Below are 13047 nucleotides of genomic sequence, written 5' to 3' on the forward strand. Positions count from 1 at the left end.
ACTGCAGATGTTTTTAAAGTTTTCGACTTAAATTAAGACTTCATTAGCATAATCATGCTGATGGTCTAGTGGCTAGGATTCGGCGCTCTCACCGCCGCGGCCCGGGTTCAATTTCCGGTCAGGGAAATGAGATTTGGAGTTTGGAATTCCAGATCCAACTTTTAATTCAAGCCAAACTGCAGATGTTTTTAAAGTATTCGACTTAAACTATGACTTCATTTGCATAATTGTGTCCCTGAGGGTCTAGTGGCTAGGATTTGGCGCTTTCACCGCTGTGGCCCGGGTTCAATTTCCGGTCAGGGAAGTCAGAAATAAAGTGTTAAATTCCTGGTCAGGGAATTCAAGCTTTAACTTTTAATTCAAGCCAAACTGCAGATGTTTTTAATGTATTCGACTTAAACTATGACTTCATTTGCATAATTGTGTCCCTGATGTTCTAGTGGCTAGGATTTGGCGCTTTCACCGTCGCGGCCCGGGTTCAATTTCCGGTCAGGGAAATGAGATTTGGAGTTTGGAATTCCAGATCCAACTTTTAATTCAAGCCAAACTGCAGATGTTTTTAAAGTATTCGACTTAAACTATGACTTCATTTGCATAATTGTGTCCCTGAGGGTCTAGTGGCTAGGATTTGGCGCTTTCACCGCTGTGGCCCGGGTTCAATTTCCGGTCAGGGAAGTCAGAAATAAAGTGTTAAATTCCTGGTCAGGGAATTCAAGCTTTAACTTTTAATTCAAGCCAAACTGCAGATGTTTTTAATGTATTCGACTTAAACTATGACTTCATTTGCATAATTGTGTCCCTGATGGTCTAGTGGCTAGGATTTGGCGCTTTCACAGCTGTGGCCAGGGTTCAATTTCCGGTCAGGGAAGTCAGAAATAAAGTGTTAAATTCCTGGTCAGGGAATTCAAGCTTTAACTTTTAATTCAAGCCAAACTGCAGATGTTTTTAATGTATTCGACTTAAACTATGACTTCATTTGCATAATCGTGTCCCTGATGGTCTAGTGGCTAGGATTTGGCGCTTTCACCGCCGCGGCCCGGGTTCAATTCCCGGTCAGGGAAATGAGATTTAGAGTTTGGAATTCCAGATCCAACTTTTAATTCAAGCCAAACTGCAGATGTTTTTAAAGCTTTTGACTTAAACTATGACTTCATTTGCATAATCATGTCCCTGATGGTCTAGTGGCTAGGATTCGGTGCTCTCACCGCCGCGGCCCGGGTTCAATTCCCGGTCAGGGAAATGAAATTTAGAGTTTGGAATTCCAGATCCAACTTTTAATTCAAGCCAAACTACAGATGTTTTTAAAGCATTCGACTTAAACTATGACTCCATTTGCATAATTGTGTCCCTGAGGGTCTAGTGGCTAGGATTTGGCGCTTTCACCGCTGTGGCCCGGGTTCAATTTCCGGTCAGGGAAGTCAGAAATAAAGTGTTAAATTCCTGGTCAGGGAATTCAAGCTTTAACTTTTAATTCAAGCCAAACTGCAGATGTTTTTAATGTATTCGACTTAAACTATGACTTCATTTGCATAATTGTGTCCCTGATGGTCTAGTGGCTAGGATTTGGCGCTTTCACAGCTGTGGCCAGGGTTCAATTTCCGGTCAGGGAAGTCAGAAATAAAGTGTTAAATTCCTGGTCAGGGAATTCAAGCTTTAACTTTTAATTCAAGCCAAACTGCAGATGTTTTTAATGTATTCGACTTAAACTATGACTCCATTTGCATAATTGTGTCCCTGATGGTCTAGTGGCTAGGATTTGGCGCTTTCACCGCTGTGGCCCGGGTTCAATTTCCGGTCAGGGAAGTCAGATATAAAGTGTTAATTTCCTGGTCAGGGAATTCAAGCTTTAACTTTTAATTCAAGCCAAACTGCAGATGTTTTTAATGTATTCGACTTAAACTATGACTCCATTTGCATAATTGTGTCCCTGATGTTCTAGTGGCTAGGATTTGGCGCTTTCACCGTCGCGGCCCGGGTTCAATTTCCGGTCAGGGAAATGAGATTTGGAGTTTGGAATTCCAGATCCAACTTTTAATTCAAGCCAAACTGCAGATGTTTTTAAAGTATTCAACTTAAACTATGACTTCATTTGCATAATTGTGTCCCTGAGGGTCTAGTGGCTAGGATTTGGCGCTTTCACCGCTGTGGCCCGGGTTCAATTTCCGGTCAGGGAAGTCAGATATAAAGTGTTAAATTCCTGGTCAGGGAATTCAAGCTTTAACTTTTAATTCAAGCCAAACTGCAGATGTTTTTAATGTATTCGACTTAAACTATGACTTCATTTGCATAATTGTGTCCCTGATGGTCTAGTGGCTAGGATTTGGCGCTTTCACAGCTGTGGCCCGGGTTCAATTTCCGGTCAGGGAAATCAGATATAAAGTGTTAAATTCCTAGTCAGGGAATTGAAGCTCTAAATTTTAATTCAAGCCAAACTACAGATGTTTTTAAAGCATTCGACTTAAACTATGACTCCATTTGCATAATTGTGTCCCTGATGGTCTAGTGGCTAGGATTTGGCGCTTTCACCGCCGCGGCCCGGGTTCAATTCCCGGTCACGGAAATGAGATTTAGAGTTTGGAATTCCAGATCCAACTTTTAATTCAAGCCAAATTGCAGATGTTATGGAATTCCAGATCCAACTTTTAATTCAAGCCAAACTGCAGATGTTTTTAAAGTTTTCGACTTAAATTAAGACTTCATTAGCATAATCATGTCCCTGATGGTCTAGTGGCTAGGATTCGGCGCTCTCACCGCCGCGGCCCGGGTTCAATTCCCGGTCAGGGAAATGAGATTTAGAGTTTGGAATTCCAGATCCAACTTTTAATTCAAGCCAAATTGCAGATGTTATGGAATTCCAGATCCAACTTTTAATTCAAGCCAAACTGCAGATGTTTTTAAAGTTTTCGACTTAAATTAAGACTTCATTAGCATAATCATGCTGATGGTCTAGTGGCTAGGATTCGGCGCTCTCACCGCCGCGGCCCGGGTTCAATTCCCAGTCAGGGAAATGAGATTTAGAGTTTGGAATTCCAGATCCAACTTTTAATTCAAGCCAAACTGCAGATGTTTTGAAAGTTTTCGACTTAAATTAAGACTTCATTAGCATAATCATGTCCCTGATGGTCTAGTGGCTAGGATTCGGCGCTCTCACCGCCGCGGCCCGGGTTCAATTTCCGGTCAGGGAAATGAGATTTGGAGTTTGGAATTCCAGATCCAACTTTTAATTCAAGCCAAACTGCAGATGTTTTTAAAGTATTCGACTTAAACTATGACTTCATTTGCATAATTGTGTCCCTGAGGGTCTAGTGGCTAGGATTTGGCGCTTTCACCGCTGTGGCCCGGGTTCAATTTCCGGTCAGGGAAGTCAGAAATAAAGTGTTAAATTCCTGGTCAGGGAATTCAAGCTTTAACTTTTAATTCAAGCCAAACTGCAGATGTTTTTAATGTATTCGACTTAAACTATGACTTCATTTGCATAATTGTGTCCCTGATGGTCTAGTGGCTAGGATTTGGCGCTTTCACAGCTGTGGCCAGGGTTCAATTTCCGGTCAGGGAAGTCAGAAATAAAGTGTTAAATTCCTGGTCAGGGAATTCAAGCTTTAACTTTTAATTCAAGCCAAACTGCAGATGTTTTTAATGTATTCGACTTAAACTATGACTTCATTTGCATAATCGTGTCCCTGATGGTCTAGTGGCTAGGATTTGGCGCTTTCACCGCCGCGGCCCGGGTTCAATTCCCGGTCAGGGAAATGAGATTTAGAGTTTGGAATTCCAGATCCAACTTTTAATTCAAGCCAAACTGCAGATGTTTTTAAAGCTTTTGACTTAAACTATGACTTCATTTGCATAATCATGTCCCTGATGGTCTAGTGGCTAGGATTCGGTGCTCTCACCGCCGCGGCCCGGGTTCAATTCCCGGTCAGGGAAATGAAATTTAGAGTTTGGAATTCCAGATCCAACTTTTAATTCAAGCCAAACTACAGATGTTTTTAAAGCATTCGACTTAAACTATGACTCCATTTGCATAATTGTGTCCCTGAGGGTCTAGTGGCTAGGATTTGGCGCTTTCACCGCTGTGGCCCGGGTTCAATTTCCGGTCAGGGAAGTCAGAAATAAAGTGTTAAATTCCTGGTCAGGGAATTCAAGCTTTAACTTTTAATTCAAGCCAAACTGCAGATGTTTTTAATGTATTCGACTTAAACTATGACTTCATTTGCATAATTGTGTCCCTGATGGTCTAGTGGCTAGGATTTGGCGCTTTCACAGCTGTGGCCAGGGTTCAATTTCCGGTCAGGGAAGTCAGAAATAAAGTGTTAAATTCCTGGTCAGGGAATTCAAGCTTTAACTTTTAATTCAAGCCAAACTGCAGATGTTTTTAATGTATTCGACTTAAACTATGACTCCATTTGCATAATTGTGTCCCTGATGGTCTAGTGGCTAGGATTTGGCGCTTTCACCGCTGTGGCCCGGGTTCAATTTCCGGTCAGGGAAGTCAGATATAAAGTGTTAATTTCCTGGTCAGGGAATTCAAGCTTTAACTTTTAATTCAAGCCAAACTGCAGATGTTTTTAATGTATTCGACTTAAACTATGACTTCATTTGCATAATTGTGTCCCTGATGTTCTAGTGGCTAGGATTTGGCGCTTTCACCGTCGCGGCCCGGGTTCAATTTCCGGTCAGGGAAATGAGATTTGGAGTTTGGAATTCCAGATCCAACTTTTAATTCAAGCCAAACTGCAGATGTTTTTAAAGTATTCAACTTAAACTATGACTTCATTTGCATAATTGTGTCCCTGAGGGTCTAGTGGCTAGGATTTGGCGCTTTCACCGCTGTGGCCCGGGTTCAATTTCCGGTCAGGGAAGTCAGATATAAAGTGTTAAATTCCTGGTCAGGGAATTCAAGCTTTAACTTTTAATTCAAGCCAAACTGCAGATGTTTTTAATGTATTCGACTTAAACTATGACTTCATTTGCATAATTGTGTCCCTGATGGTCTAGTGGCTAGGATTTGGCGCTTTCACAGCTGTGGCCCGGGTTCAATTTCCGGTCAGGGAAATCAGATATAAAGTGTTAAATTCCTAGTCAGGGAATTGAAGCTCTAAATTTTAATTCAAGCCAAACTACAGATGTTTTTAAAGCATTCGACTTAAACTATGACTCCATTTGCATAATTGTGTCCCTGATGGTCTAGTGGCTAGGATTTGGCGCTTTCACCGCTGTGGCCCGGGTTCAATTTCCGGTCAGGGAAGTCAGATATAAAGTGTTAATTTCCTGGTCAGGGAATTCAAGCTTTAACTTTTAATTCAAGCCAAACTGCAGATGTTTTTAATGTATTCGACTTAAACTATGACTTCATTTGCATAATTGTGTCCCTGATGTTCTAGTGGCTAGGATTTGGCGCTTTCACCGTCGCGGCCCGGGTTCAATTTCCGGTCAGGGAAATGAGATTTGGAGTTTGGAATTCCAGATCCAACTTTTAATTCAAGCCAAACTGCAGATGTTTTTAAAGTATTCAACTTAAACTATGACTTCATCTGCATAATTGTGTCCCTGAGGGTCTAGTGGCTAGGATTTGGCGCTTTCACCGCTGTGGCCCGGGTTCAATTTCCGGTCAGGGAAGTCAGATATAAAGTGTTAAATTCCTGGTCAGGGAATTCAAGCTTTAACTTTTAATTCAAGCCAAACTGCAGATGTTTTTTATGTATTCGACTTAAACTATGACTTCATTTGCATAATTGTGTCCCTGATGGTCTAGTGGCTAGGATTTGGCGCTTTCACAGCTGTGGCCCGGGTTCAATTTCCGGTCAGGGAAATCAGATATAAAGTGTTAAATTCCTAGTCAGGGAATTGAAGCTCTAAATTTTAATTCAAGCCAAACTACAGATGTTTTTAAAGCATTCGACTTAAACTATGACTCCATTTGCATAATTGTGTCCCTGATGGTCTAGTGGCTAGGATTTGGCGCTTTCACCGCCGCGGCCCGGGTTCAATTCCCGGTCACGGAAATGAGATTTAGAGTTTGGAATTCCAGATCCAACTTTTAATTCAAGCCAAATTGCAGATGTTATGGAATTCCAGATCCAACTTTTAATTCAAGCCAAACTGCAGATGTTTTTAAAGTTTTCGACTTAAATTAAGACTTCATTAGCATAATCATGTCCCTGATGGTCTAGTGGCTAGGATTCGGCGCTCTCACCGCCGCGGCCCGGGTTCAATTCCCGGTCAGGGAAATGAGATTTAGAGTTTGGAATTCCAGATCCAACTTTTAATTCAAGCCAAACTGCAGATGTTTTTAAAGCATTCGACTTAAACTATGACTCCATTTGCATAATTGTGTCCATGATGGTCTAGTGGCTAGGATTTGGCGCTTTCACCGCTGTGGCCCGGGTTCAATTTCCGGTCAGGGAAGTCAGATATAAAGTGTTAAATTCCTGGTCAGGGAATTCAAGCTTTAACTTTTAATTCAAGCCAAACTGCAGATGTTTTTAATGTATTCGACTTAAACTATGACTTCATTTGCATAATTGTGTCCCTGATGGTCTAGTGGCTAGGATTTGGCGCTTTCACAAATGTGGCCCGGGTTCAATTTCCGGTCAGGGAAGTCAGATATAAAGTGTTAAATTCCTGGTCAGGGAATTCAAGCTTTAACTTTTAATTCAAGCCAAACTGCAGATGTTTTTAATGTATTCGACTTAAACTATGACTTCATTTGCATAATTGTGTCCCTGATGGTCTAGTGGCTAGGATTTGGCGCTTTCACCGCCGCGGCCCGGGTTCAATTCCCGGTCAGGGAAATGAGATTTAGAGTTTGGAATTCCAGATCCAACTTTTAATTCAAGCCAAATTGCAGATGTTATGGAATTCCAGATCCAACTTTTAATTCAAGCCAAACTGCAGATGTTTTTAAAGTTTTCGACTTAAATTAAGACTTCATTAGCATAATCATGTCCCTGATGGTCTAGTGGCTAGGATTCGGCGCTCTCACCGCCGCGGCCCGGGTTCAATTCCCGGTCAGGGAAATGAGATTTAGAGTTTGGAATTCCAGATCCAACTTTTAATTCAAGCCAAACTGCAGATGTTTTTAAAGCATTCGACTTAAACTATGACTTCATTTGCATAATTGTGTCCCTGAGGGTCTAGTGGCTAGGATTTGGCGCTTTCACAAATGTGGCCCGGGTTCAATTTCCGGTCAGGGAAGTCAGATATAAAGTGTTAAATTCCTGGTCAGGGAATTCAAGCTTTAACTTTTAATTCAAGCCAAACTGCAGATGTTTTTAATGTATTCGACTTAAACTATGACTTCATTTGCATAATTGTGTCCCTGATGGTCTAGTGGCTAGGATTTGGCGCTGTCACAAATGTGGCCCGGGTTCAATTTCCGGTCAGGGAAGTCAGATATAAAGTGTTAAATTCCTGGTCAGGGAATTCAAGCTTTAACTTTTAATTCAAGCCAAACTGCAGATGTTTTTAATGTATTCGACTTAAACTATGACTTCATTTGCATAATTGTGTCCCTGATGGTCTAGTGGCTAGGATTTGGCGCTTTCACCGCCGCGGCCCGGGTTCAATTCCCGGTCAGGGAAATGAGATTTAGAGTTTGGAATTCCAGATCCAACTTTTAATTCAAGCCAAATTGCAGATGTTATGGAATTCCAGATCCAACTTTTAATTCAAGCCAAACTGCAGATGTTTTTAAAGTTTTCGACTTAAATTAAGACTTCATTAGCATAATCATGCTGATGGTCTAGTGGCTAGGATTCGGCGCTCTCACCGCCGCGGCCCGGGTTCAATTCCCGGTCAGGAAAATGAGATTTAGAGTTTGGAATTCCAGATCCAACTTTTAATTCAAGCCAAACTGCAGATGTTTTTAAAGCATTCGACTTAAACTATGACTTCATTTGCATAATTGTGTCCCTGAGGGTCTAGTGGCTAGGATTTGGCGCTTTCACAAATGTGGCCCGGGTTCAATTTCCGGTCAGGGAAGTCAGATATAAAGTGTTAAATTCCTGGTCAGGGAATTCAAGCTTTAACTTTTAATTCAAGCCAAACTGCAGATGTTTTTAATGTATTCGACTTAAACTATGACTTCATTTGCATAATTGTGTCCCTGATGGTCTAGTGGCTAGGATTTGGCGCTGTCACAAATGTGGCCCGGGTTCAATTTCCGGTCAGGGAAGTCAGATATAAAGTGTTAAATTCCTGGTCAGGGAATTCAAGCTTTAACTTTTAATTCAAGCCAAACTGCAGATGTTTTTAATGTATTCGACTTAAACTATGACTTCATTTGCATAATTGTGTCCCTGATGGTCTAGTGGCTAGGATTTGGCGCTTTCACCGCCGCGGCCCGGGTTCAATTCCCGGTCAGGGAAATGAGATTTAGAGTTTGGAATTCCAGATCCAACTTTTAATTCAAGCCAAATTGCAGATGTTATGGAATTCCAGATCCAACTTTTAATTCAAGCCAAACTGCAGATGTTTTTAAAGTTTTCGACTTAAATTAAGACTTCATTAGCATAATCATGCTGATGGTCTAGTGGCTAGGATTCGGCGCTCTCACCGCCGCGGCCCGGGTTCAATTCCCGGTCAGGGAAATGAGATTTAGAGTTTGGAATTCCAGATCCAACTTTTAATTCAAGCCAAACTGCAGATGTTTTTAAAGTTTTCGACTTAAATTAAGACTTCATTAGCATAATCATGTCCCTGATGGTCTAGTGGCTAGGATTCGGCGCTCTCACCGCCGCGGCCCGGGTTCAATTTCCGGTCAGGGAAATGAGATTTGGAGTTTGGAATTCCAGATCCAACTTTTAATTCAAGCCAAACTGCAGATGTTTTTAAAGTATTCGACTTAAACTATGACTTCATTTGCATAATTGTGTCCCTGAGGGTCTAGTGGCTAGGATTTGGCGCTTTCACCGCTGTGGCCCGGGTTCAATTTCCGGTCAGGGAAGTCAGAAATAAAGTGTTAAATTCCTGGTCAGGGAATTCAAGCTTTAACTTTTAATTCAAGCCAAACTGCAGATGTTTTTAATGTATTCGACTTAAACTATGACTTCATTTGCATAATTGTGTCCCTGATGGTCTAGTGGCTAGGATTTGGCGCTTTCACAGCTGTGGCCAGGGTTCAATTTCCGGTCAGGGAAGTCAGAAATAAAGTGTTAAATTCCTGGTCAGGGAATTCAAGCTTTAACTTTTAATTCAAGCCAAACTGCAGATGTTTTTAATGTATTCGACTTAAACTATGACTCCATTTGCATAATTGTGTCCCTGATGGTCTAGTGGCTAGGATTTGGCGCTTTCACCGCTGTGGCCCGGGTTCAATTTCCGGTCAGGGAAGTCAGATATAAAGTGTTAATTTCCTGGTCAGGGAATTCAAGCCAAACTGCAGATGTTTTTAATGTATTCGACTTAAACTATGACTTCATTTGCATAATTGTGTCCCTGATGTTCTAGTGGCTAGGATTTGGCGCTTTCACCGTCGCGGCCCGGGTTCAATTTCCGGTCAGGGAAATGAGATTTGGAGTTTGGAATTCCAGATCCAACTTTTAATTCAAGCCAAACTGCAGATGTTTTTAAAGTATTCAACTTAAACTATGACTTCATTTGCATAATTGTGTCCCTGAGGGTCTAGTGGCTAGGATTTGGCGCTTTCACCGCTGTGGCCCGGGTTCAATTTCCGGTCAGGGAAGTCAGATATAAAGTGTTAAATTCCTGGTCAGGGAATTCAAGCTTTAACTTTTAATTCAAGCCAAACTGCAGATGTTTTTAATGTATTCGACTTAAACTATGACTTCATTTGCATAATTGTGTCCCTGATGGTCTAGTGGCTAGGATTTGGCGCTTTCACAGCTGTGGCCCGGGTTCAATTTCCGGTCAGGGAAATCAGATATAAAGTGTTAAATTCCTAGTCAGGGAATTGAAGCTCTAAATTTTAATTCAAGCCAAACTACAGATGTTTTTAAAGCATTCGACTTAAACTATGACTCCATTTGCATAATTGTGTCCCTGATGGTCTAGTGGCTAGGATTTGGCGCTTTCACCGCTGTGGCCCGGGTTCAATTTCCGGTCAGGGAAGTCAGATATAAAGTGTTAAATTCCTGGTCAGGGAATTCAAGCTTTAACTTTTAATTCAAGCCAAACTGCAGATGTTTTTAAAGTTTTCGACTTAAATTAAGACTTCATTAGCATAATCATGTCCCTGATGGTCTAGTGGCTAGGATTCGGCGCTCTCACCGCCGCGGCCCGGGTTCAATTCCCGGTCAGGGAAATGAGATTTAGATTTTGGAATTCCAGATCCAACTTTTAATTCAAGCCAAACTACAGATGTTTTTAAAGCATTCAACTTAAACTATGACTCCATTTGCATAATTGTGTCCCTGAGGGTCTAGTGGCTAGGATTTGGCGCTTTCACCGCTGTGGCCCGGGTTCAATTTCCGGTCAGGGAAATCAGATATAAAGTGTTAAATTTCTAGTCAGGGAATTGAAGCTCTAAATTTTAATTCAAGCCAAACTGCAGATGATTTTAAAGTGATCGACTCAAATTATGACTTCATTTGCATAATTGTGTCCCTGATGGTCTAGTGGCTAGGATTTGGCGCTCTCACCGCCGCGGCCCGGGTTCAATTCCCGGTCAGGGAAATGAGATTTAGATTTTGGAATTCCAGATCCAACTTTTAATTCAAGCCAAACTACAGATGTTTTTAAAGCATTCAACTTAAACTATGACTCCATTTGCATAATTGTGTCCCTGATGGTCTAGTGGCTAGGATTTGGCGCTTTCACCGCTGTGGCCCGGGTTCAATTTCCGGTCAGGGAAGTCAGATATAAAGTGTTAAATTCCTGGTCAGGGAATTCAAGCTTTAACTTTTAATTCAAGCCAAACTGCAGATGTTTTTAAAGTTTTCGACTTAAATTAAGACTTCATTAGCATAATCATGTCCCTGATGGTCTAGTGGCTAGGATTCGGCGCTCTCACCGCCGCGGCCCGGGTTCAATTCCCGGTCAGGGAAATGAGATTTAGATTTTGGAATTCCAGATCCAACTTTTAATTCAAGCCAAACTACAGATGTTTTTAAAGCATTCAACTTAAACTATGACTCCATTTGCATAATTGTGTCCCTGAGGGTCTAGTGGCTAGGATTTGGCGCTTTCACCGCTGTGGCCCGGGTTCAATTTCCGGTCAGGGAAATCAGATATAAAGTGTTAAATTTCTAGTCAGGGAATTGAAGCTCTAAATTTTAATTCAAGCCAAACTGCAGATGATTTTAAAGTGATCGACTCAAATTATGACTTCATTTGCATAATCATGTCCCTGATGGTCTAGTGGCTAGGATTCGGCGCTCTCACCGCCGCGGCCCGGGTTCAATTCCCGGTCAGGGAAATGAGATTTAGATTTTGGAATTCCAGATCCAACTTTTAATTCAAGCCAAACTACAGATGTTTTTAAAGCATTCAACTTAAACTATGACTCCATTTGCATAATTGTGTCCCTGAGGGTCTAGTGGCTAGGATTTGGCGCTTTCACCGCTGTGGCCCGGGTTCAATTTCCGGTCAGGGAAATCAGATATAAAGTGTTAAATTTCTAGTCAGGGAATTGAAGCTCTAAATTTTAATTCAAGCCAAACTGCAGATGATTTTAAAGTGATCGACTCAAATTATGACTTCATTTGCATAATTGTGTCCCTGATGGTCTAGTGGCTAGGATTTGGCGCTTTCACCGCCGCGGCCCGGGTTCAATTTCCGGTCAGGGAAATCAGATATAAAGTGTTAAATTCCTAGTCAGGGAATTGAAGCTCTAAATTTTAATTCAAGCCAAACTACAGATGTTTTTAAAGCATTCGACTTAAACTATGACTCCATTTGCATAATTGTGTCCCTGATGGTCTAGTGGCTAGGATTTGGCGCTTTCACCGCTGTGGCCCGGGTTCAATTTCCGGTCAGGGAAGTCAGATATAAAGTGTTAATTTCGTGTTCAGGGAATTCAAGCTTTAACTTTTAATTCAAGCCAAACTGCAGATGTTTTTAATGTATTCGACTTAAACTATGACTTCATTTGCATAATTGTGTCCCTGGTGGTCTAGTGGCTAGGATTTGGCGCTTTCACCGCCGCGGCCCGGGTTCAATTCCCGGTCAGGGAAATGAGATTTAGAGTTTGGAATTCCAGATCCAACTTTTAATTCAAGCCAAACTGCAGATGTTATGGAATTCCAGATCCAACTTTTAATTCAAGCCAAACTGCAGATGTTTTTAAAGTTTTCGACTTAAATTAAGACATCATTAGCATAATCATGTCCCTGATGGTCTAGTGGCTAGGATTCGGCGCTCTCACCGCCGCGGCCCGGGTTCAATTTCCGGTCAGGGAATTCAGATATAAAGTGTTAAATTCCTGGTCAGGGAATTCAAGCTCTAACTTTTAATTCAAGCCAAACTGCAGATGTTTTTAAAGCATTCGACTTAAACTATGACTCCATTTGCATAATTGTGTCCCTGATGGTCTAGTGGCTAGGATTTGGTGCTTTCATCGCTGTGGCCCGGGTTCAATTTCCGGTCAGGGAAGTCAGATATAAAGTGTTAAATTCCTGGTCAGGGAATTCAAGCTTTAACTTTTAATTCAAGCCAAACTGCAGATGTTTTTAATGTATTCGACTTAAACTATGACTTCATTTGCATAATTGTGTCCCTGATGGTCTAGTGGCTAGGATTTGGCGCTTTCACCGCCGCGGCCCGGGTTCAATTCCCGGTCAGGGAAATGAGATTTAGAGTTTGGAATTCCAGATCCAACTTTTAATTCAAGCCAAATTGCAGATGTTATGGAATTCCAGATCCAACTTTTAATTCAAGCCAAACTGCAGATGTTTTTAAAGTTTTCGACTTAAATTAAGACTTCATTAGCATAATCATGCTGATGGTCTAGTGGCTAGGATTCGGCGCTCTCACCGCCGCGGCCCGGGTTCAATTCCCGGTCAGGGAAATGAGATTTAGAGTTTGGAATTCCAGATCCAACTTTTAATTCAAGCCAAACTGCAGATGTTTTTAAAGTTTTCGACTTAA

At 41.6% G+C, this 13047-nt stretch overlaps 18 non-coding genes across 18 annotated transcripts; all 18 read left to right on the plus strand.

Moving 5' to 3' along the window:
• Window positions 1–989: 989 nt before the first annotated feature.
• On the plus strand, window positions 990–1061 carry trnae-uuc (transfer RNA glutamic acid (anticodon UUC)). The gene has a single exon. It is a non-coding gene; the product is annotated as a tRNA-Glu (tRNA).
• Window positions 1062–1167: 106 nt separating this feature from the next.
• Window positions 1168–1239, plus strand: trnae-cuc (transfer RNA glutamic acid (anticodon CUC)). Its single transcript has one exon. It is a non-coding gene; the product is annotated as a tRNA-Glu (tRNA).
• A 1249-nt stretch (window positions 1240–2488) lies between these two features.
• trnae-uuc (transfer RNA glutamic acid (anticodon UUC)) lies at window positions 2489–2560 on the plus strand. The gene has a single exon. It is a non-coding gene; the product is annotated as a tRNA-Glu (tRNA).
• A 153-nt stretch (window positions 2561–2713) lies between these two features.
• Window positions 2714–2785, plus strand: trnae-cuc (transfer RNA glutamic acid (anticodon CUC)). Its single transcript has one exon. It is a non-coding gene; the product is annotated as a tRNA-Glu (tRNA).
• Window positions 2786–3677: 892 nt separating this feature from the next.
• trnae-uuc (transfer RNA glutamic acid (anticodon UUC)) lies at window positions 3678–3749 on the plus strand. The gene has a single exon. It is a non-coding gene; the product is annotated as a tRNA-Glu (tRNA).
• Window positions 3750–3855: 106 nt separating this feature from the next.
• On the plus strand, window positions 3856–3927 carry trnae-cuc (transfer RNA glutamic acid (anticodon CUC)). Its single transcript has one exon. It is a non-coding gene; the product is annotated as a tRNA-Glu (tRNA).
• A 2006-nt stretch (window positions 3928–5933) lies between these two features.
• On the plus strand, window positions 5934–6005 carry trnae-uuc (transfer RNA glutamic acid (anticodon UUC)). The gene has a single exon. It is a non-coding gene; the product is annotated as a tRNA-Glu (tRNA).
• A 153-nt stretch (window positions 6006–6158) lies between these two features.
• Window positions 6159–6230, plus strand: trnae-cuc (transfer RNA glutamic acid (anticodon CUC)). The gene has a single exon. It is a non-coding gene; the product is annotated as a tRNA-Glu (tRNA).
• Window positions 6231–6722: 492 nt separating this feature from the next.
• On the plus strand, window positions 6723–6794 carry trnae-uuc (transfer RNA glutamic acid (anticodon UUC)). Its single transcript has one exon. It is a non-coding gene; the product is annotated as a tRNA-Glu (tRNA).
• A 153-nt stretch (window positions 6795–6947) lies between these two features.
• Window positions 6948–7019, plus strand: trnae-cuc (transfer RNA glutamic acid (anticodon CUC)). Its single transcript has one exon. It is a non-coding gene; the product is annotated as a tRNA-Glu (tRNA).
• Window positions 7020–7511: 492 nt separating this feature from the next.
• On the plus strand, window positions 7512–7583 carry trnae-uuc (transfer RNA glutamic acid (anticodon UUC)). Its single transcript has one exon. It is a non-coding gene; the product is annotated as a tRNA-Glu (tRNA).
• A 714-nt stretch (window positions 7584–8297) lies between these two features.
• trnae-uuc (transfer RNA glutamic acid (anticodon UUC)) lies at window positions 8298–8369 on the plus strand. The gene has a single exon. It is a non-coding gene; the product is annotated as a tRNA-Glu (tRNA).
• A 1823-nt stretch (window positions 8370–10192) lies between these two features.
• On the plus strand, window positions 10193–10264 carry trnae-cuc (transfer RNA glutamic acid (anticodon CUC)). Its single transcript has one exon. It is a non-coding gene; the product is annotated as a tRNA-Glu (tRNA).
• A 670-nt stretch (window positions 10265–10934) lies between these two features.
• Window positions 10935–11006, plus strand: trnae-cuc (transfer RNA glutamic acid (anticodon CUC)). The gene has a single exon. It is a non-coding gene; the product is annotated as a tRNA-Glu (tRNA).
• Window positions 11007–11305: 299 nt separating this feature from the next.
• trnae-cuc (transfer RNA glutamic acid (anticodon CUC)) lies at window positions 11306–11377 on the plus strand. The gene has a single exon. It is a non-coding gene; the product is annotated as a tRNA-Glu (tRNA).
• Window positions 11378–11676: 299 nt separating this feature from the next.
• On the plus strand, window positions 11677–11748 carry trnae-uuc (transfer RNA glutamic acid (anticodon UUC)). The gene has a single exon. It is a non-coding gene; the product is annotated as a tRNA-Glu (tRNA).
• A 314-nt stretch (window positions 11749–12062) lies between these two features.
• Window positions 12063–12134, plus strand: trnae-uuc (transfer RNA glutamic acid (anticodon UUC)). The gene has a single exon. It is a non-coding gene; the product is annotated as a tRNA-Glu (tRNA).
• Window positions 12135–12673: 539 nt separating this feature from the next.
• Window positions 12674–12745, plus strand: trnae-uuc (transfer RNA glutamic acid (anticodon UUC)). The gene has a single exon. It is a non-coding gene; the product is annotated as a tRNA-Glu (tRNA).
• The last annotated feature ends 302 nt before the right edge of the window (window positions 12746–13047 follow it).

The sequence above is a fragment of the Gasterosteus aculeatus genome, chromosome 4 (genome assembly GCF_964276395.1).
Source record: "Gasterosteus aculeatus chromosome 4, fGasAcu3.hap1.1, whole genome shotgun sequence".
In the NCBI taxonomy this organism is placed as follows: domain Eukaryota; kingdom Metazoa; phylum Chordata; class Actinopteri; order Perciformes; family Gasterosteidae; genus Gasterosteus; species Gasterosteus aculeatus.